Source organism: Hyla sarda, chromosome 4 (assembly GCF_029499605.1).
Source record: "Hyla sarda isolate aHylSar1 chromosome 4, aHylSar1.hap1, whole genome shotgun sequence".
In the NCBI taxonomy this organism is placed as follows: domain Eukaryota; kingdom Metazoa; phylum Chordata; class Amphibia; order Anura; family Hylidae; genus Hyla; species Hyla sarda.
In genome coordinates this window covers 129,274,560-129,295,735 of record NC_079192.1, presented here as the reverse complement: position 1 = coordinate 129,295,735, position 21,176 = coordinate 129,274,560, and the positions used below count along the sequence as shown (strand labels likewise).

The window sequence follows — 21,176 nt, the reverse complement described above, 5'->3', positions numbered from 1 at the left end:
AAAATAAAAAAATAAAAATATGAATAGCTTGATAAATGACTTTTGGTAAGTTTTGAAAAACCATGGAAAAGTGGGGCAACATTCATGCATCGCTAGTTTGGCAGCTTTACACATAATATGGAGTGTATTTAGACTTGGTGCCCAGGGCAGCAGGGTATGCATCCTACATGAGGGAGTTGTTGTATGTGCAAACTAGATAGATAGATACAACTAAAGAATAAGTTGGCCAGCACTATTGATTCCAAACTATTATATGGACCTGGCTTACAGGTGCAGGCTGCTGGGCTAAATATACAGCAACAGGAGAATACAGCTGTATCCTCCTGTATTCTCCTGTTGCTGTATATTTAGCCCAGCAGCCTGCACCTGTAAGCCAGGTCCATATAATAGTTTGGAATCAATAGTGCTGGCCAACTTATTCTTTGGTTGTATTACACATACGGGGGAGTGGCTACCTCCATGTTGGCTCTTGCACCCCACCCACCTCTATCCGGTGTATATAAGGTGCCTTGGATGTTTCAGATCCTGTAATGCCTGCTGAACTGTTCACACAGAGGCATATTCATAGTGTAGGGTCCGTCCCAAAATGAGGTCACCTTACCGTGGTGGGACGGTCCAAGCTATTTGGCCGCCAAATTTGCAAGCTAAGTACCTCACTGTTTCATAATTTCACAATTTCATATTTTCATTTGTTGCACTACAGCTGTATAGCTTTTCATGTTTTATCTATATACTCATGTTTCATCTATATACTCATGTTTTATCTATATCTTTGTGCTAGCAGTGTGCTGCTGTATTCTTCTGTCGCGATAGATAGATAGATAGATAGATAATAGCAAATATGATGCAGCACTCCACAGGTTGCGAAAAAAAGGTGGTTTTATTCCATCATGTGCATAGACAACGTTTCACCAGCCTCACGCTGGCTTTTTCAAGTGAATCATAGTGATACTGGTGGGTATTTATAGACCGCCCACTAGGTCATGTGACAAAGGTAATACATGATTGACATATGTAAATAAAGAGGTCATCAGAAAGCATTGTGCAAACAATAATATAAATAATATAAATCATCATCTATAGTGTTAAATACAAATAAAAGGACATCAGATCATCATCTAATATAGAATTACCGGTATTTAAGCATAATACATCAAAGTGCACTGGTAGTGATCTGTAAATCCGTGACGAGATGTGAATGCCTTCCGGGGTCCTGCCGCGATGTATCCCGGTCACAGGCGCCAATGCGCCGGACGTGATGTGCGCATCGCTGAGGAGTAGAAGCATTTCCGGGTTCGGGTGGAGCGTAACACCAGGAGCGCGTCCTCGCATCCATGGCAACCCGACTCCGGACTTAGACGTGGCTTGCGCATGCTCAGATAAGTTCATATCCTGTCAGTGAGGATTATCCCCATGCGAAAAATGAGGCCATATCAATATCGCTGTATAGATCACAGGGTGTATATAGCTTGATTGAATAATATTAAATAAAGGCATAATGTATCCATTCCTGGGGGACAGCAAAAGGTCTAGTGAGGGCTGAAAGTAAACACAGCATACACAGAGCAGGTAAGTAAACAAAGGGAAGTGCGGTCACTGTTGCTAGGGCTGGGGTTCCATACCTTGTGGTTGCCCCTAGCAACCGGCCGTAGTATGTAAAGGCAGCAGAAAAAAGGAAAGTAAGTAAATCAGAGGGAATACAGTCCCTGATACTTGGACTTAGGCTCCAAAATTCGGGGTTGTCCTTGGCAACCGACCATAGTAGTAACAAGCTGCGAAAATAGAAAAGAGGGTAATGACTAGCTCCAGTCGGCGTGTTTGGGCCGACTCCACTCTCCATACATACTAAGATGAGTTTACCGGTGTATATGAACCGGGACCGTTCTGGCATCAGCATATGTGGACCAAGATTTCCTCGGTGTGTATGGACCGATATCTGTTTCACAGTAAGATGTAGAATGAGAGGCTAAAAAATAGAGAAATGAAAGTTGTTAGAGCAACCTAGCAAACTCCACCATGCAAAGACATTTGTTAATGTGCGTAGATACCGTGGTCCATAGCGTATCGGGTTCTATATTCAGGGGGTGTCTCATGAGTATTGTCCATGGACATGGACTATCTCTGCACCTATGAAGTGGTAGCCCCATGCACATCGGGTGTTCAACCCTTCAAACCCTGTAGCCCACGCTATCTTAGGACCTGAATCTAAGTCGCACCCACATGCATGAACATTCACACTGGAGTATAGGTAGTCAGTTAATAGGTCCAGTTCTCAAAAGTATAAAAAGGCAAGTATGTGGAGGGGGAGTAGAGTCAATTACCCAAAGAACAAGAAGTAAAGATTAGTAGTAGCCGAATATTTGGTTGCTGTTTCCTCAGGAATATATAATCGGAATACAATATGTGAGGTGGAGTGACGTCAAGGCAGGTACCCGGAAGGCATGTGAACTAAAACAAAAATTTAGAAAAAAGAAATTAGTAGCAAGAATAAATCACTATTCACCTCTAGCAGGGTTAATACCCCCCAACATACAGGGCTAAACCCCATTAGCGCCTCAACATCTTAGGTAAGACAGTGAACTCTACATTGAGTCCATTAGGTTTAAGTGTATTAAGGCTGTGGATCCACTTGAGTTCTCTAACCTGGAGGGATGCTATTCTATCACCCCCTCTTTTTGGGGGAGGAATATGGTCAACTATCATGCATTTCAGATCTGATTCTGTGTGTCCAGCTTCGGTAAAATGTTTAGACACAGGGAGGTCCAAACGTTTTTTTCTGATTGAATACCTGTGTTGGTTCAATCTTGTCCTGAAATCATTTTTCGTTTCACCTACATATAGGTGTTTACATGGGCACCAAAGGATGTACACAACATAATCACTATCGCACGTTAAGTAGAATTTAATGGGGAATTCTTTCTGAGTGTCAGGATGTATGAACGTGGTGCCTTTTTGTAAATACTTGCATGTAACACAGCGCAAACAGGGAAAACACCCCTTAGCTTTTACAGACAAATATTTCTGTTGTTTACCCGGTCCAGAGATGTCAGCTTTGACCAAGTGGTCTCTGAGGTTACGTGCTCTACGGTACGACATGAGTGGAGGAATTTGGAATTCCCTAATCTGTGGATAACTGTCTTTCACCAGATGCCAATGTTTCTTAATGGTTGCTGCTATGTTACTAGAGACTTCGTTGTAGGTGGAGATGAATGGTATTCTCATGGATTGGTCTTTCTTATGTGTCTTGAATTTGCCCATATGTCTTTCTGTTCTAACTTGTTGTACATGTCTAGAAATGATGTGTTTGGGATAGCCCCTCTCACTGAACTGTTTGACCATTCTGTCAACTGCGGCATCAAATTTATGGTCAGTATCAGTGATGCGGCTGGCTCTTAATAGTTGGCTATAAGGTAATGATGAGATCATAGATCTAGGGTGTGATGATTCAAATCTGAGTAGGGTATTGCAATCAGTAGGTTTATGGTAAAGATCTGTAGTCAGTCCGTTATTGAGAATGGACACCTGAGTATCCAGAAAATTAACTGTATTATCTGAGTGTGATAATGTAAACTGGAGATTGGGGTCGACACTATTGAGGTAGTTATGAAAGTCAGTCAGTTCTTCTGTTTTGCCTGTCCAGATGAGGAAGACATTTCATAACTACCTCAATAGTGTCGACCCCAATCTCCAGTTTACATTATCACACTCAGATAATACAGTTAATTTTCTGGATACTCAGGTGTCCATTCTCAATAACGGACTGACTACAGATCTTTACCATAAACCTACTGATTGCAATACCCTACTCAGATTTGAATCATCACACCCTAGATCTATGATCTCATCATTACCTTATAGCCAACTATTAAGAGCCAGCCGCATCACTGATACTGACCATAAATTTGATGCCGCAGTTGACAGAATGGTCAAACAGTTCAGTGAGAGGGGCTATCCCAAACACATCATTTCTAGACATGTACAACAAGTTAGAACAGAAAGACATATGGGCAAATTCAAGACACATAAGAAAGACCAATCCATGAGAATACCATTCATCTCCACCTACAACGAAGTCTCTAGTAACATAGCAGCAACCATTAAGAAACATTGGCATCTGGTGAAAGACAGTTATCCACAGATTAGGGAATTCCAAATTCCTCCACTCATGTCGTACCGTAGAGCACGTAACCTCAGAGACCACTTGGTCAAAGCTGACATCTCTGGACCGGGTAAACAACAGAAATATTTGTCTGTAAAAGCTAAGGGGTGTTTTCCCTGTTTGCGCTGTGTTACATGCAAGTATTTACAAAAAGGCACCACGTTCATACATCCTGACACTCAGAAAGAATTCCCCATTAAATTCTACTTAACGTGCGATAGTGATTATGTTGTGTACATCCTTTGGTGCCCATGTAAACACCTATATGTAGGTGAAACGAAAAATGATTTCAGGACAAGATTGAACCAACACAGGTATTCAATCAGAAAAAAACGTTTGGACCTCCCTGTGTCTAAACATTTTACCGAAGCTGGACACACAGAATCAGATCTGAAATGCATGATAGTTGACCATATTCCTCCCCCAAAAAGAGGGGGTGATAGAATAGCATCCCTCCAGGTTAGAGAACTCAAGTGGATCCACAGCCTTAATACACTTAAACCTAATGGACTCAATGTAGAGTTCACTGTCTTACCTAAGATGTTGAGGCGCTAATGGGGTTTAGCCCTGTATGTTGGGGGGTATTAACCCTGCTAGAGGTGAATAGTGATTTATTCTTGCTACTAATTTCTTTTTTCTAAATTTTTGTTTTAGTTCACATGCCTTCCGGGTACCTGCCTTGACGTCACTCCACCTCACATATTGTATTCCGATTATATATTCCTGAGGAAACAGCAACCAAATATTCGGCTACTACTAATCTTTACTTCTTGTTCTTTGGGTAATTGACTCTACTCCCCCTCCACATACTTGCCTTTTTATACTTTTGAGAACTGGACCTATTAACTGACTACCTATACTCCAGTGTGAATGTTCATGCATGTGGGTGCGACTTAGATTCAGGTCCTAAGATAGCGTGGGCTACAGGGTTTGAAGGGTTGAACACCCGATGTGCATGGGGCTACCACTTCATAGGTGCAGAGATAGTCCATGTCCATGGACAATACTCATGAGACACCCCCTGAATATAGAACCCGATACGCTATGGACCACGGTATCTACGCACATTAACAAATGTCTTTGCATGGTTGAGTTTGCTAGGTTGCTCTAACAACTTTCATTTCTCTATTTTTTAGCCTCTCATTCTACATCTTACTGTGAAACAGATATCGGTCCATACACACCGAGGAAATCTTGGTCCACATATGCTGATGCCAGAACGGTCCCGGTTCATATACACCGGTAAACTCATCTTAGTATGTATGGAGAGTGGAGTCGGCCCAAACACGCCGACTGGAGCTAGTCATTACCCTCTTTTCTATTTTCGCAGCTTGTTACTACTATGGTCGGTTGCCAAGGACAACCCCGAATTTTGGAGCCTAAGTCCAAGTATCAGGGACTGTATTCCCTCTGATTTACTTACTTTCCTTTTTTCTGCTGCCTTTACATACTACGGCCGGTTGCTAGGGGCAACCACAAGGTATGGAACCCCAGCCCTAGCAACAGTGACCGCACTTCCCTTTGTTTACTTACCTGCTCTGTGTATGCTGTGTTTACTTTCAGCCCTCACTAGACCTTTTGCTGTCCCCCAGGAATGGATACATTATGCCTTTATTTAATATTATTCAATCAAGCTATATACACCCTGTGATCTATACAGCGATATTGATATGGCCTCATTTTTCGCATGGGGATAATCCTCACTGACAGGATATGAACTTATCTGAGCATGCGCAAGCCACGTCTAAGTCCGGAGTCGGGTTGCCATGGATGCGAGGACGCGCTCCTGGTGTTACGCTCCACCCGAACCCGGAAATGCTTCTACTCCTCAGCGATGCGCACATCACGTCCGGCGCATTGGCGCCTGTGACCGGGATACATCGCGGCAGGACCCCGGAAGGCATTCACATCTCGTCACGGATTTACAGATCACTACCAGTGCACTTTGATGTATTATGCTTAAATACCGGTAATTCTATATTAGATGATGATCTGATGTCCTTTTATTTGTATTTAACACTATAGATGATGATTTATATTATTTATATTATTGTTTGCACAATGCTTTCTGATGACCTCTTTATTTACATATGTCAATCATGTATTACCTTTGTCACATGACCTAGTGGGCGGTCTATAAATACCCACCAGTATCACTATGATTCACTTGAAAAAGCCAGCGTGAGGCTGGTGAAACGTTGTCTATGCACATGATGGAATAAAACCACCTTTTTTTCGCAACCTGTGGAGTGCTGCATCATATTTGCTATTGTCTGGATTAAGGAACCGGTGGACCCAGGTTCCAGCTATGCGGGCACCCCTCATCTCACTTTTCTTCTGGATTTTGGTTGTGCCGTTTTTATTCACATTAGATAGATAGATAGATAGATAGATAGATAGATAGGAGATAGAAAGATAGAAAATGTTTTATATGTAGGGTTTGCAAAGTAGATCTGAATACAAAGCATTAAGTCACTGATTCCCCTTAGTGATGTATAGCTGTTTGAAATACAGCAAAGACTTGAGAGATGAGACCTGCATTCTTTATTGGTTGTCTGAAACGTAAATCTGGTAACTGGATTCTGCCATCTCTAGTAAGGACAAGGTCCACACTATCTTTTCTTGTCCTCAGATGACATCACAACCTCTGTATTTCTATGTGCTAGTCTCTGTGGACACCTGGTGGACAATATTCTAATGACACGTCATAAAGCATATCATTTATGCCCCTGGTTCACAGATTTTCTAACATTTTCCTAAAGCAATGGATGTTTAGAGGAAATTTCTGAATTGTCATATCTGCAGTGAGTACATAGTTGCTGTAGTGGCATTCATTTATATCACTTATTACCTAAGTATTGTCAGGAGGTGTATAGTGACAATATGAGCAGTGATTTCTTTGAAAGGATTGCCTCAACTGTTCTTTTTTAACAGTTAAAAGAATAGCTTTTTTTTTTTTTTTTACATGCAACATGGAACATTAAATACAGTTGTGCTTAAGTGTTCGCATACCCTTGGAGTAACGGTTATATATGAACCAGTTTTAAAGTGTATCTGTCCACACCGTTTATCTGGTGTAGGATTCTATTGTGGCACTTGTAGTCTGAGGCAGGCATCCTCCGTTGTATGCATTTTTATGTTGGGGATCGCCCCTAGCAACGGACTACAAGTGCAGGATCTGCTCCCCCAGTATAAATGCACAACCGCATTTGGGGTTGAGCACCTCCAGCCATTTGAGACCACTTTTTTTTGTTGTTTAAAAATGTATTCTTGGAGGTGGTTAAACTCCATATGTTAATGCGCCTTGAACATTTTCCAGGCAGCATTAAGGTTGCACCTGTAAGGCCATGCACCTATATCAGCCAACTTGGTTGGGGCTTGTAGCCTCTCTCCCTCCTCCCATTGTATGTGTGCTCAGTCACACTGGAGGGAACAGGGAGCAGGCTGCATGTCGGCCTAGTGCTGCTGTAATTGCCCGCTGGCTCCTGGTTTTTGCTTATTACGCACAGGTAGGTTAGCGTTAGGTCCCGTGCCATTTGAGAAACCTTGGCGTTGGTGTGCGGGCTCTGGTGTGTCCTTCATATAAGGATACACTGGCGAATGTCTCAATTTTAACATCAGTGTTGAGGGATAGCCAATGTCATTGTATACATCTACCACAGTAGTGCACCCATATTCCTGTATTGTATTATTCTAATTGTTACACATCCACACCGTTTATCTGGTGTAGGATTCTATTGTGGCACTTGTAGTCCGCTGCAGGCATCCTCCATTGTATGCATTTTTATGCTGGGGATCGCCCCTAGCAACGCACTACAAGGGCAGGATCTGCTCCCCCAGTATAAATTCACAACTGCATTTGGGGTTGAGCACCTCCAGGCATTTGAGACCACGTTTTTTGTTGTTGTTTAAAAGTATCTGTCATTAGCAAAAACTTTTTTTATAATGTAAAAAATAACATTATACAGTATGTATATTTGTAATATACATTGGTTTAAAAAAAAATTGTATATTTTTGTCCCTACAGCTATTGCCTGGACAAACAGGGCTCTGTGCAGTAAGGACAAGTAGGAGCCTGCACAGAGTCCTGCTTTTCCTGCTCTCACTTCCTGTATTTGGACTCCTCACAGAGACACACAGGCAATAGCTGCAGGGACAGCATTTTAACCAATGTTTATTATGTGGTGTCCCAGCACCAATGACTGTCCTGTTACTTCAGACTGCTTAAGGCAGCTCTGCAGAACAGGTGTTGGCCCCACTGGAAGACTTTTGATTATATTGATTGTGTTTTGCACTCTACTGAGAATTAATACATTTTTTTATATTTATTTTATTGTTCTTCAGTAGAATGTTAAATGTGTTACTCTACCCTTTAGAGAGGAGCTGTGTAAACCCCATGTGACCCTGCCTGCCAATGGGGACGCCTAAAATCTTCCCTATATAGTGTAGTGGGGGAGGGGTTGCCCCAGTCTAAGTTTAGTTCCTGCTTAGCAACACTGTGGTTAAGGTGTTTTGTGTGTGGAAGCCTCGGGGGGAAGGCCCAGATCCAATTTACTCAATCCGGTCATTCTGCAAGGATCACCTACATGGTGGAAGTTCAAGCCCTGGCGGAGAAGACTACAAGACTTTGACAGAACCCTACCCACCAGGATTCCTCTACCCATCTTTCAAGTAAGCATTAATTAATTTAATGAAAGCACCACAAATCCCAGCAAGGCAACAGGGCTCCCAAGGGGTTACGCTGCCTTCTTTCACCTGGCACCAAGCTGTGTGTGTAATACCATCAGCACCCAGCTCCGTAAAGACAGTTATCCGTAACCTGACGTCGGTGAGTTCATTTACTCCCCATGTCTGGCCCAGGAGAAGCTGTCTCAGAGAAGCCAGGACATTCACCTTTTTCAGCTTCAACCACTAGAACTGTCTGTCAGTATTTTCTGATAACATGCTGCTTTCATATTGCCATGATTTTTTACAAGTTTCCCTGTGCCTTCAGAGTTAACAAACTCATTGACTGTTTCTACATAAACCCAGTAGAATCTGGTCTTACTTATAACTTTGCCTAAAATGCTGTTTGGTGAACATAAGAACTTTGCCAGGCCTGGTTTGCGCAAGCCTGGCAACATCACCATTACAGAGAAGGAATGAGAAACACGTGATGTTTTGGCACTATTTTAGGGTAGGTTGAGGAAGGGCAGCCCAGCATGCTTTGCAGCTAGCAGCAACATTACATTGCCACAAGTTAGCCAATCATTGCTTGCATACAGCTGCCCAGGAAAATCAGGAAACAGCAAATGGGTGGGTCTAAAAGGAATGATAAAACCCTACGCACTGTGTTGCAGCCGTCATCTTAAGGAGGAAGCTGAGCAGTCAGTAGTGCACAAAACTCACTGTGCAACAACTGATCGCAGAAAACTTTTACATTACAATACAAAGAAATCTGAACAAAGCATTGTGCAGTGGGCTGCCCTGAACAAGTCCACAGAAAAACAACACACTGTTACGCCTAGCGCTCCGGGTCCCCGCTCCTCCCCGGAGCGCTCACGGCGTCTTTCTCCCTGCAGCGCCCCGGTCAGTCCCGCTGACCGGGAGCGCTGCACTGTTTTGGCCGTTGGGGATGCGATTCGCACAGCGGGACGAGCCCGCTCGCGAATCGCATCCCAGGTCACTTACCCGTCCCGGTCCCCTGCTGTCATGTGCTGGCGCGCGCGGCTCCGCTCTCTAGGGCGCGCGCGCGCCAGCTCTCTGAGACTTAAAGGGCCAGTGCACCAATGATTGGTGCCTGGCCCAATTAGCTTAATTGGCTCCCACCTGCTCCCTGCCTTTATCTAGTCTCCTCCCTTGCACTCCCTTGCCGGATCTTGTTGCCTTGTGCCAGTGAAAGCGTTTAGTGTGTCCAAAGCCTGTGTACCTGAACTTCTGCTACCCATCCTGACTACGAACCTTGCCGCCTGCCCCCGACCTTCTGCTACGTCTGACCTTGCCTCTGCCTAGTCCTTCTGTCCCACGCCTTCTCAGCAGTCAGCGAGGTAGAGCCGTTGCTAGTGGATACGACCTGGTTGCTACTGCCGCAGCAAGACCATCCCGCTTTGCGGCGGGCTCTGGTGAAAACCAGTAGCCTCTTAGAACCGGTCCACTAGCACGGTCCCCGCCAATCCCTCGCTGACACAGAGGATCCACTACCAGCCAGCCGGAATCGTGACACACACTATAATCAAATCAAACTGAGCAAAGCATTGTGCAGTGGGCTGATAGCAGAGATCTGCATTACTGTGCTCAGTTGCTGCACTACGAATTCCAGCAGTGTGACTGCAGAACAAGTCACTAGAAAGCTATCACACTACATCACAAAGTAAAGAAACTCATAATTTTTAAAGGGGTACTCTGGCACTAAGACATCTTATCCCCTATCAAAGGATAAGGGATATGATGCCTGATCGCAGGGGTCCCGCCGATAGGGACCCCCCGTGATCTTGCACACAGCACCCCGTTACAATCAGCCTTCGGAGCATGTTCGCTCTGGGTCTGATTACTGGCGATCACCAGGCCGGAGCATTGTGACGTCACGGCCCCGCCCCGTGTGACATCACGCTCCGCCCCCTCAATGCAAGCCTATGGGAGGGGGCGTGGTATCTGCATTGAGGGGGCAGAGCGTGATGTCACACAGGGGCAGGGCCATGACATCCAGCCCCGTGATCGTCAGTAATCAGAACCGGAGCGAACATGCTCCGGGGACTGATTGTAATGGGGTGCCGCGTGCAATGGATGGATAAGTGTGGAATTTGGAAAGGATGGATAAGTGTGGATAAGTGTGGAATTTAAAACTCAAATGCCTGATGCCACTGAAAAGACAGTACTACCACGACCTCTGTCCACAGACTGCAGCTCCCACCAGTCCACCACTGCCTGCTGTCCGCTGGCTACTACAACTATCACTAGTCCACCACTGCCTGCTGTCCGCTGGATACAACTACAACCAGTCCCACACCATTGCTTCTGCTGCTACCATCCAAGCCTACACATACACAACCTCCAAAAAAGGAACACTTTTTTACAATTTTCATACAAAACTATTTCTGTTAATTTTAACACAAGCAGGCATTTGCCAATGAAAAGGGATACTTTATGCAATTTAATTTTAGTGTTAAAAAGTAAACAAAATCAGCTAGTGTAGCATGTTTTTAACCTCTTAAGGACACAGGGGAGATTTATCATTTCCTTCCTGACATTTCATTGGCAAAAATTTGGCGCCAAATTTTTGCACAGTTAGTTTTAGCACAAAAAATTTGCGCAATTTCAAAATAGACAACTTTGACAAAAGTGACTGTGAAATGCAGTGCTTCATTCTTGACTATGCAGTGGATGAGATTTATTAACTACTGTCTTTTTAAAAAAGGCACAAACATTTTTAAAAAATGCAAATTTATACCACCTCTGTATTGCCTTAGAAAAGTGAAATCCTACATCAAGTTCTAAGGTAGTTTTTCATTTGTGCAAAATTTATGTCTGTGCGCCTTTTGATAAATTTGGTGCACATAAGCCAAAAACACAGCAAAAAAAAAAAAAAAAGGCTGCGCGACCAATAGTACTTTGGAATGACACCTTTTATTTTACCACAAAATATATGGTGAAACCAAAATAATTCTTATTTTTGGTGGCGGGAAATTGAAAAGAAAGCCACAATTAAGCAGTTTTATGGGAAAAAATTACACATTTTCTTTATTATGTAGGTAAATATGATTAAAACCAATTTATATAATTTTTCTGTTATTGTACTACTTTTAAAAATTCAAACTTTTTTTCTGAACAAAATCAGTATGCTTTAAATTGTCCTCTTTTGACCCCTATAACGTTTTTATTTTTCTGTATACAGGGCTGCATGTTAGCTTATGTTTTGCACCGTGATCTGTAATTTTTATCAGTATTTTTGTCTTCATATGACTTTTTGATCACTTTTTATTTTATTTTTTTTCTGATATATGATGTGACCTAAAAATCTGCATTTTTGCGTTTGATATATTTTTACATTTACGCCATTCACCACGCAGGATCACAAACATTATATTTTTATAATTCAGACAATTCTGCAAAAATTCAATTTTTTTTTATTAGGAAAGGAGCTTTTATATAATTTTACAAACATTTTTAATTTGACTCTTTTTTTTGCCTGTTTTACACTTTTTTTTTTTTTTTTGCATTATTCAACTTTTATATGGTATGTCGGTTTCATAGAATTGTGCAGAGTGATGGCCACTTCACTCATACAGCCTGGCATAGCCTAGGTAAGGGTAGCACTTCACCACCATTTTAGCCCTGATATCGTGTTGTGGGGGTTTTATGACAACCCTGAGTTGACCGTCATTGGACGCTGTGATCGGCATTGATTACAACATCTAATTGGTTATTGACAGGGAGCAGTATGATTGCCGCTCCCCCTCATTAACAATGAGGTCCTGAATACGGCAGCCGTCCCCCACCTCCAATAAAGCAAGCACAGCTCCTGTGCTCACTTCATAGTCACTTAAGGTACGCCCTGGTGCATTACGTCTCAGATGGCAAAATTGAATATATTGTTACAAGTGGCATGTAGACTATTCATCTTTGTATCAGATATTTGATAAATAACTTCTTTATGTCTATCTGTTTGTAGTAGAACCTGATTATGTATCCCTAGTTTAATAACGTAGCTGTGTCTTGGCTTATCCAGTGCTTTTCTTATATTCAGGATGGTACCTAACACAGTTAAAATCCAACTACTGCTATTGATGGTAAGGTTGCAGCGTTCATGTATTGCTGCCATTATCTACATAATGGGTTCTATATGAAGGTAATGTGGTACTCTTCAGTCCACTAGCTTTATGAAATAGGTAGTAATGTAATACACAGGTAAAAATGACAGTTCAGACAATTTTTTTTTTCTTAATGCCCCACGCAAGAAATACGAGGAAGAGAATGACTCTAAGAACACTGCCTCCGGCTGCCCAGCTCTGCGTGACAACCTTAGATATGTTGCTGGAATTGATGCTCAATGTTTCTGCTTTCCTACACAAAAAGATATTTATGGAAGGGCCTGGAAAACATTAATGTTTTAATAAACAAGGTCTGGTTGTCAGAAAAGACATAGTAATATATGTAGGTGGAATCATCTGGTTAAAGGAAATTGTCTCAAACTTCAATGATGTGCTCTATGGAAATAAAAACTGGAAATGTAACTATTTGTTGACCACCGAATTCCCTTTGGAATCAGTAAAAAGAAAACTCAATGCATTTCCAGGAGAATTTAAAAAAATATATTTGACTTCAATGCAACCAGACAACAACATAAAATCATATATTTTTTAAGAATGTTGCCATAAAAAAGTATAAGCTTATGGTATTATAATTGTATTGATAAAACAGCGCCCCTAACTGTGGTTCAAAGAAATGTTCCTAAGCATAGAGCACAAGATTATTTTGGTGCCTACAGTACCAGCCTGGTTCGCCAAGTTACTACCACATCATGCAGTTACAACCCTGGTACTGAGATGACAAAACAGAATAGAAGTATCTATGTCAGCAAGCAGGAGTAGTTTAGTGCGGTGCCACCCTTATCATGGGCATCATAGTAGCAGTTTGATTTCTATGTTATCCATGGTGGGTTTGCCACTGGGTGCCTGTTTATAAGCACACAACATGCCTGTGAATCATATAGGGAATCTATTGATTTCAACAGACACAATGTAAAGTGTCTTATTCCCTGTGGTGGCACTGAAAAATAATGTAAAATTTGCTGCCAGGTTCCCCCATGGATTACATCAGATTGCTAAAGATCCTAACAGTAGGACATCCAGCTGTTATCATATATTAGGGTACCCTTCATAATGTAGAGATTTCCAAAAAGGACAGAAATTTTAATCTTAATGGTAAAAAGGCCAGGAAAATTTGAGCAGCAGAAATCTACCTAATAGTATGGCATTAAATGTATCACCTTTAATATTTTCCAATTAAAGCAGACCTGTCAGCGGGTTTTAGGATATTTAGTAAGTGCATGGCTATGTAGTGCTTTTGACCCTCTCATTAATGATTTGACCCCCTCCAGTGATGAGATATCAGAGTTTAAAAATATATAAAATTAGTCTTTGGTGCCCACTGGGCATTCCCCTCGGCTGCTAGAGCCTGGCATAGTTTGGACCCTTAACCAGCCAGACACTCCTCTCTGTACGCTGATCACCCTTCTAACCCCCCCCCCCATTGACAGTCACTGATCTATACTGACTGTACTTTAATCCCTGACTCCCCCCTATAATTTAGATGAGGAGAACACCCAGTGGGCTCCAAAATGTAATCTCAGCACTGGAAAGGTTAATTAACGAATGAGAGGCATTCACGGATTAAGGGTAAAAACCCCATATCAAAAGAACAAAGAAGTTATACATTGATTTGCATTTTACTTTTGAAATAAGTATTTGAGCTCTTTGCAAACCCTTGTTGATAATCACAGAGGTCAGATGTTTCTTGTAGTTGGCCACAAGGTTTGCACACATCATGATGGTTTTTGTCCCACTTCTCTTTGCAGATGCTCTCCAAACAGTAAAGTTTCAAGGATGACATTTGGCAACTTAAACCTTCAGCTCACTCCATAGATTTCCTATGGTATTAAGATCTAGAGACCCAAGATTTGACAGTACATGATCCCATCTATTTTCCTGATGAAGCAAGGCTGTCCTCTTCGCAGAAAACACCCCTAAAGCATAAAGTTTCCATCTCTATGTCTGACAGTTCGGATGGTGTTCTTGGGTCAAAGGAAACATTCCTCCTCCTTGAGTTAATGAGCTCAATATTCTCATCTGACCACAACACTTTTACAAGGTTCTCCTCTGAATAATTCCGATGTTTATTGGCAAATTTCAGACTGGCCTGTACATGTGCTTTCTTTAGCAGGGGGACCTGTGGGTGCTGCAGGATTTCAGTCCTTTAGGATGTATTGTGTTACCAGTTGTTTTCTTGGTGACTATGGCCCCGGCTGTGTTGAGCTCATTGGCAAGATCCTCCCGTGTAGTTCTTATCTGATTCCTCACATTTCTCATGATCATTGAAACTTTACATGGTGAGATCTCGGAATGAAGGGTGACTAACTAAGAGCTGTATGTTAACTTAGTAACATAGTTCATAAGGTTGAATAAATACAAGAGTACATCAAGTTCAACTTATATCCCTACTGCGTCCCTACTGAGTTGATCCAGAAGAAGGCAATAAAGAAATCCTTATGAGGCTGATGCCCATGCCCCTTACCAGAGGGAAAACCATAACCTATAACATTATTACTCTCCAGAAATGTATCCAGGGCTCTTTTGAATTCATTTCAGTGAGTTCACCATGACCACTTCCATAGCCTCACTGCTCTTACAGTAAAGAACCCCATCTGTGCTGGTGTAGAAACCTTCTTTCCTCTAGATGAAGAGGGTTACCCCTTGTAATAGATACAGTCCTGGGTATAAATAGATCACAGAAAGGATCTCTGTACTGCTCCAGATATACTTAGACCTAATACATAGTTATTAGGTCACCCCTAAGCCTTCTTTTTTCTAAACTGATTAAACTTAATTCTGATAATCTTGCTGGGTACTGTATTCCCCCTATTCCCTTTATTACTCTCTACATACTCTCTTTGAACCCTCTCCAGCTCCACTATATCTTTCTTGTACACTGGTGCCCAGTACTATACACAGTATTCTATGTGTGGTCTGACTAGTGATTTGTACAGCGGTAGAATTATTTCCTTGTCGTGGGCATCTATGCCCCTATTGATGCACCCCATGATTTTATTTGCCTTGGCAGCAGATGCCTGAAACTGGTCACTACAGCTGAATTTACTATTCACTAAAACTTCTATGTCCTTTTCCATGTCAAGTCGTTCCCAGTGTTTTTCCCATTAAATACATAATCCCAGCCTGGATTTTTCCTTCCCATGTGCATATTCTTACATTTATCAGTGTTGAACCTCATCTGCCACTTCTCAGCCCAAACCTTCTTAACCTAAAATCTGTCATATACGGTACATACCATGTTTTATCTTGATATTATAGAGCTGTAAATAACTGGATTATCATTTTGTCTTCAATTGTAAATTCAAGCTCAACTCCACGCGGTTCAGTGCACCCTATTAATATGGAATACTTGAGAGCTGATTTCATTCTTGGTGTTGGTATTATGGCAAACTGAACTAAATGATAGATATGAAAAGCTTAAAAAATATGAAAAACAAACTGAGATGACAATTTACAATTTGCAAAAAAAAACTGTGAAACTTACTACATACTATTAAGGAATTCCAAAGAAGGAACAAGGTTATTCATTACATCATTATAAGCCAAGGAGCAGGGCTGGCCCTGTTCATGATTCCACCAGCAGATGTCATTGTCCAAGCAATGAAAGTATGCATGATTTTCCACTAATTCTATTAAGGTAGGGGCACAACTCTGCTTTTCACAAAAAAAGTGCCTATATATACTCTAATTTGATTATTAAAAGAAGAAATTTAACATCTTGAAGTTTTGAATTGACCTTCAGAAGTTCTAGAGTAAACAAATTTAGTATAGTAGGTTCTACCTTACACATGTATTTTCAGATCATATATTCATTTTCCTTTACATCCCAAGCCAAACATAGAAATAAAATAATAATGCAACTGTGATAAACATTTGCTGAGATAAATGAATTGGTGAAGACTATATTCAAGGAAAGTTGAATCCTGTATTAGTTGAAATGACATCCAGAGCACCGAATATAAATATGACAGCAGCTCATCGTCTAATTTCAATAATATTTACAGTCACGGCCGTAAATTATGGCACCCCTAAAATTTTTCAAGAATATTAAGTATTTCTCACAGAAAAGGATTGCAGTAACACATGTTTTGCTATACACATGTTTATCCCCTTTGTGTGTATTGGAACTAAACAAAAAAAAGGAGGAAAAAAGCAAATTGGACATAATGTCACACCAAACTCCAAAAATGGTCTGGACAAAATTATTGGCACCCTTTCAAAATTGTGGATAAATAAGAATGTTTCAAGCATATGATACTCCATTAAACTCCCCTGGGGCAAGTAGCAGGTGTGGGCAATATAAAAATCACACCTGAAACCAGATAAAAAGGAGAGAAGTTCACTTAGTCTTTGCATTGTGTGTCTGTGTGTGCCACACTAACCATGGACAACAGCAAGAGGAGAAGAGAACTGTCTGAGGACTTGAGAACCAAAATTGTGGACAAATATCAACAATCTCAGGGTTACAAATCCATCTCCAGAGATCTAGATTTGCCTTTGTCCACAATGCGCAACATTATAAAGAAGTTTGCAATCCATGGCACTGTAGCTATTCTCCCTGGGCAAGAGAAAAATTGATGAAAGGTGTCAATGCAGGATAGTCCGGATGGTGGGTAAGCAGCCCCAAACAAGTTCCAAAGATATTCAAGCCGTCCTGCAGGCTCAGGGAGCATCAGTGTCAGCACGAACTATCCGTTGACATTTAAATGAAATGAAAGGCTATGGCAGGAGACCCAGAAGGACCTCACTGCTGACACAGAGACATAAAAAAGCAAGACTACATTTTGCCAAAATGAACTTGAGTAAGCCAAAATCCTTCTGGGAAAACGTGTGGACAGATGAGACCAAGATAGAGATTTTTGGTAAAGCACATCCTTCTAATGTTTACCGAAAATGGAATGAGGCCTACAAAGAAAAGAACACAGTACCTACAATGAAATATGGTGTAGGTTCAATCATATTTTGGGGTTGTTTTGCTGCCTCTGGCAATGGTTGCCTTGAATGTGTGCAAGGCATCATGAAATCTGAGGATTACCAACGGATTTTAGGTCACACTGTACAGCCCAGTGTAAGAAAGCTGGGTATGCGTCTTCCAGATCTTGGGTCTTCCAGCAGGACAATGACCCCAAACATATGTCAAAAAGCACCCAGAAAGGAATGGCAATAAAGCGCTGGAGAGTTCTGAAGTGGCCAGCAATGAGTCCAGATATAAATCCCATTGAACACCTGTGGAGAGATCTTAAAATTGCTGTTATGAAAAGGCACCCTTCCTATAAGAGAGACCTGGAGCAGTTTGCCAGGGAAGAGTGGTCCTGCATTCCGGCTTAGTGTAAGAAGCTTATTGATGGTTATAGGAAGCGACTGGTTTCAGTTATTTTTTCCTAAAGGGTGTGCAACCAAATATTATTAAGTTAAGGGGGCAAATAATTTTGTCCAGCCCATTTTTGGAGTTTGGTGTGACATTATTTCCAATTTGCTTTTTTTCCTCCCTTTTTTTGTGGTAGATGTATTCAGTGACATTGGCTATCCCTCAACACAGATGTTAAAGGAATTGGCTATCCCTCAACACTGATTACAGTAATTTAGGTGCACAGTAGTGCACCTAAATTCCTGTAATCTACCTAGTGAGTAACATATATAAGCAATATTTGTTTTCTGTGAAAAGTCAGGTACACTTAAAAAAATAAAACGTTTCTATTTCCTGCTATAGCCAGCTGCAAAAGTAAAACCAGTGAGAATATGACAATGCAAAGTTATTTTATAACAATAATAGAGAAACTGAGTATTGCTATAATTTAAAATTAAAAATGTAAAACATACCCTCTACAAAAAAATCTAAAAATGAAGGCTCTTAAAAAAAATTAAAAAAAAAGGAGGAGGAAAAAATTTTAACGTAGCTGTCTACTTTAAGTATTGCTGTCATATACAAAAAATATTGACGTTACGTGTAAAAAAAATTCTGATCAGTTGAGATCTCAGTGCCAAGACTCCATTAGGGTCTATTCACACAGAGGAATTTTACCTGAAATGTAAGCCCAATACACTTATATGGGATTCCACACTCCTGTTGACACTTCGGAAATCCCACTATTCCGCAAGCGGAATTTCCAAAGTGTCAACGGGAGTGTGCAATCCCATAGAACTGTATTCTGTCGTGTGAATAGACCCTTAACCTGTATATTAAGCAGGGAGAAGTGTGCAGATGTGTACTGCCATATGCTTCTATCCTCTGTATCTAAAGATATATCTACTGATCAAAATTTTTCATATGTCTGTGTGACATGCCAAAAGTTTTCTAAAAGACACAGATCAAAGTATGAAATAAAAAGCTAGCACTTTACTCAACTGCCCTGGTGCCAAAGCCAGAAGTGTATTCAAAAGGAATGGGTATATATACTTCTCCTTCATACTGGATATCAAGAAGGCCAGAAGAATAAACCTGTGTGGACACCTAGCCTAAAAGTGACTGATCTGTTCCCCCCACTGCCTTTTTACACCCAGACCCCAGTGATGACATGTTGTCAAATATAACCACCGCACCCTCTGATTTTAGTGGAGTTTAGTGTTGTGTTTTTGTTGTTGCTTTTTAACCCAATGAGTTATTTATTGACACCAAAATTCAGGTGATGTGGTGCAGATTTGCAGCTGCAAATCTAAACAATTTTTTTCAAGATGTTCCTCAATTCATTTTTCTTGGATCATTTGGAAATCGACATTGGTCTATGATCCAAACTTTTTTATGGATAAATATTCTTTCTGCTAGATATTACAGTAGAAATTATTGGGGCAGATGTTGATACAAGGACAAGTATTGTAGCTCTTTTTTCTGCATATGGTAGCTCCATAGCTTGTGCTCTGGAGGGAATATAAAGATAGAACAACACATGCTCCAGGTAAGAACTACATTTTCAGGATTTCCTATTTTGAGTCTGGAGAAGCCCTTAAAGGGGTAATCTGGTGCTCCAGCATTCGGAACATTTTGTTCAGGCCGTGATCGTGATGGCACAGCCAAGCCCACGCCTCCACGCTTCCCTCCCATAGACATAAATGGAGGGGGCGAGGTGTGATGTCACGAGGGACGTGACCGTGATATCCCGACCACTGCATCAGGCTGAGTTCTAGGCAAATGCCGGATACTATGGGAGAATGTGGGGGGCCCCGCGATCAGACATCTTATCCTCTAGATAGGAAATAAGATGTCTAGCAGTGGAGTACCCTTTAAGATGCAAAATGTGCTTACTTTGATCAACCGTAATGATTTTTTTTTTCTTTTTCTATTAGTAATACTTCACTAGTAATACTGCTAGTGTTGTTGGGACTGAGATGAAAAAAACGAACTGGCATTGGAGTAAATTGGACTCAAGTGAGCTCCCTTGGCTGTTTTCATGGAGATAAATTAAATCTCATTTTCAAGGACAGCCGCACTATAGAGCTTGTAAACCAGACAAGATGGACGGAGATGGGAATAAGAATCTAACACAGGCAAACAAACTTGGTCTCACTTGTGTGACACTAAAGCTATAGGCACAAGGTCAGTATCAGTGGCAGATGTTTTGAACATAATTTACTTGTTATTAGAGATCCCTTGGAGAACTATACAGACATATGGCTTGTGTAAAGGCTCGGGGTAGCATCTGCTTCATGAAATAGTTTATTCTGGCTATTGGGCTTAAGTGTGTAATTATTCTTTCTCAACTAAGATGACAAGTGGGATGGATTATGGTGATTTGCATTACGTAAAGACACACAATGGCTTTTGCAAAAGAAGCAGCAGAATAAACCGGCAATTTGTGAATAGTTATTCTGATTAATAAAACATAAAGATATTAACATACATATGCAATAATCTGAAATTATGGATCTATGTTTTATAACTACACAAGTCAATGACATATTATTTAAATACTATTTATATCCTCAGACAACTTAGCTTTTTTGGTGCTGCCATGCAACTTTGTATAAAACATTGGAGGCGATTTATCAAAATCCGTCTAGAGGAAAAGTGACTGAGTTGCCCATAGCAACCAATCAAATCACTACTTTCATTTTTGAAAAGGCCCCTGGAAAATGGAAGAAGTGATCTGATTGGTTGCTATGGGCAACTCAGCAACTTTTCCTCTGGACAGGTTTTGATAAATCTCCCCCATTGTGTATTTTTTCATGTTAAGTTTAGTCATTCTATTTGTTAGTCACTAAAATAGTAATACATTATT

The 21,176-nt window shown here is 41.1% G+C and overlaps 2 long non-coding RNA genes across 2 annotated transcripts; one reads left to right on the top strand and one right to left on the bottom strand.

The window, feature by feature from the left end:
* Positions 1-883: 883 nt before the first annotated feature.
* LOC130366906 (uncharacterized) lies at positions 884-2,534 on the bottom strand. Its single transcript, XR_008891989.1, has 3 exons — positions 2,322-2,534; positions 1,861-1,966; positions 884-1,772 (listed from the first exon to the last, which is right to left on the bottom strand). It is a non-coding gene; the product is annotated as an uncharacterized LOC130366906 (long non-coding RNA).
* A 2,193-nt stretch (positions 2,535-4,727) lies between these two features.
* LOC130366905 (uncharacterized) lies at positions 4,728-6,554 on the top strand. Its single transcript, XR_008891988.1, has 3 exons — positions 4,728-4,940; positions 5,296-5,401; positions 5,490-6,554. It is a non-coding gene; the product is annotated as an uncharacterized LOC130366905 (long non-coding RNA).
* The last annotated feature ends 14,622 nt before the right edge of the window (positions 6,555-21,176 follow it).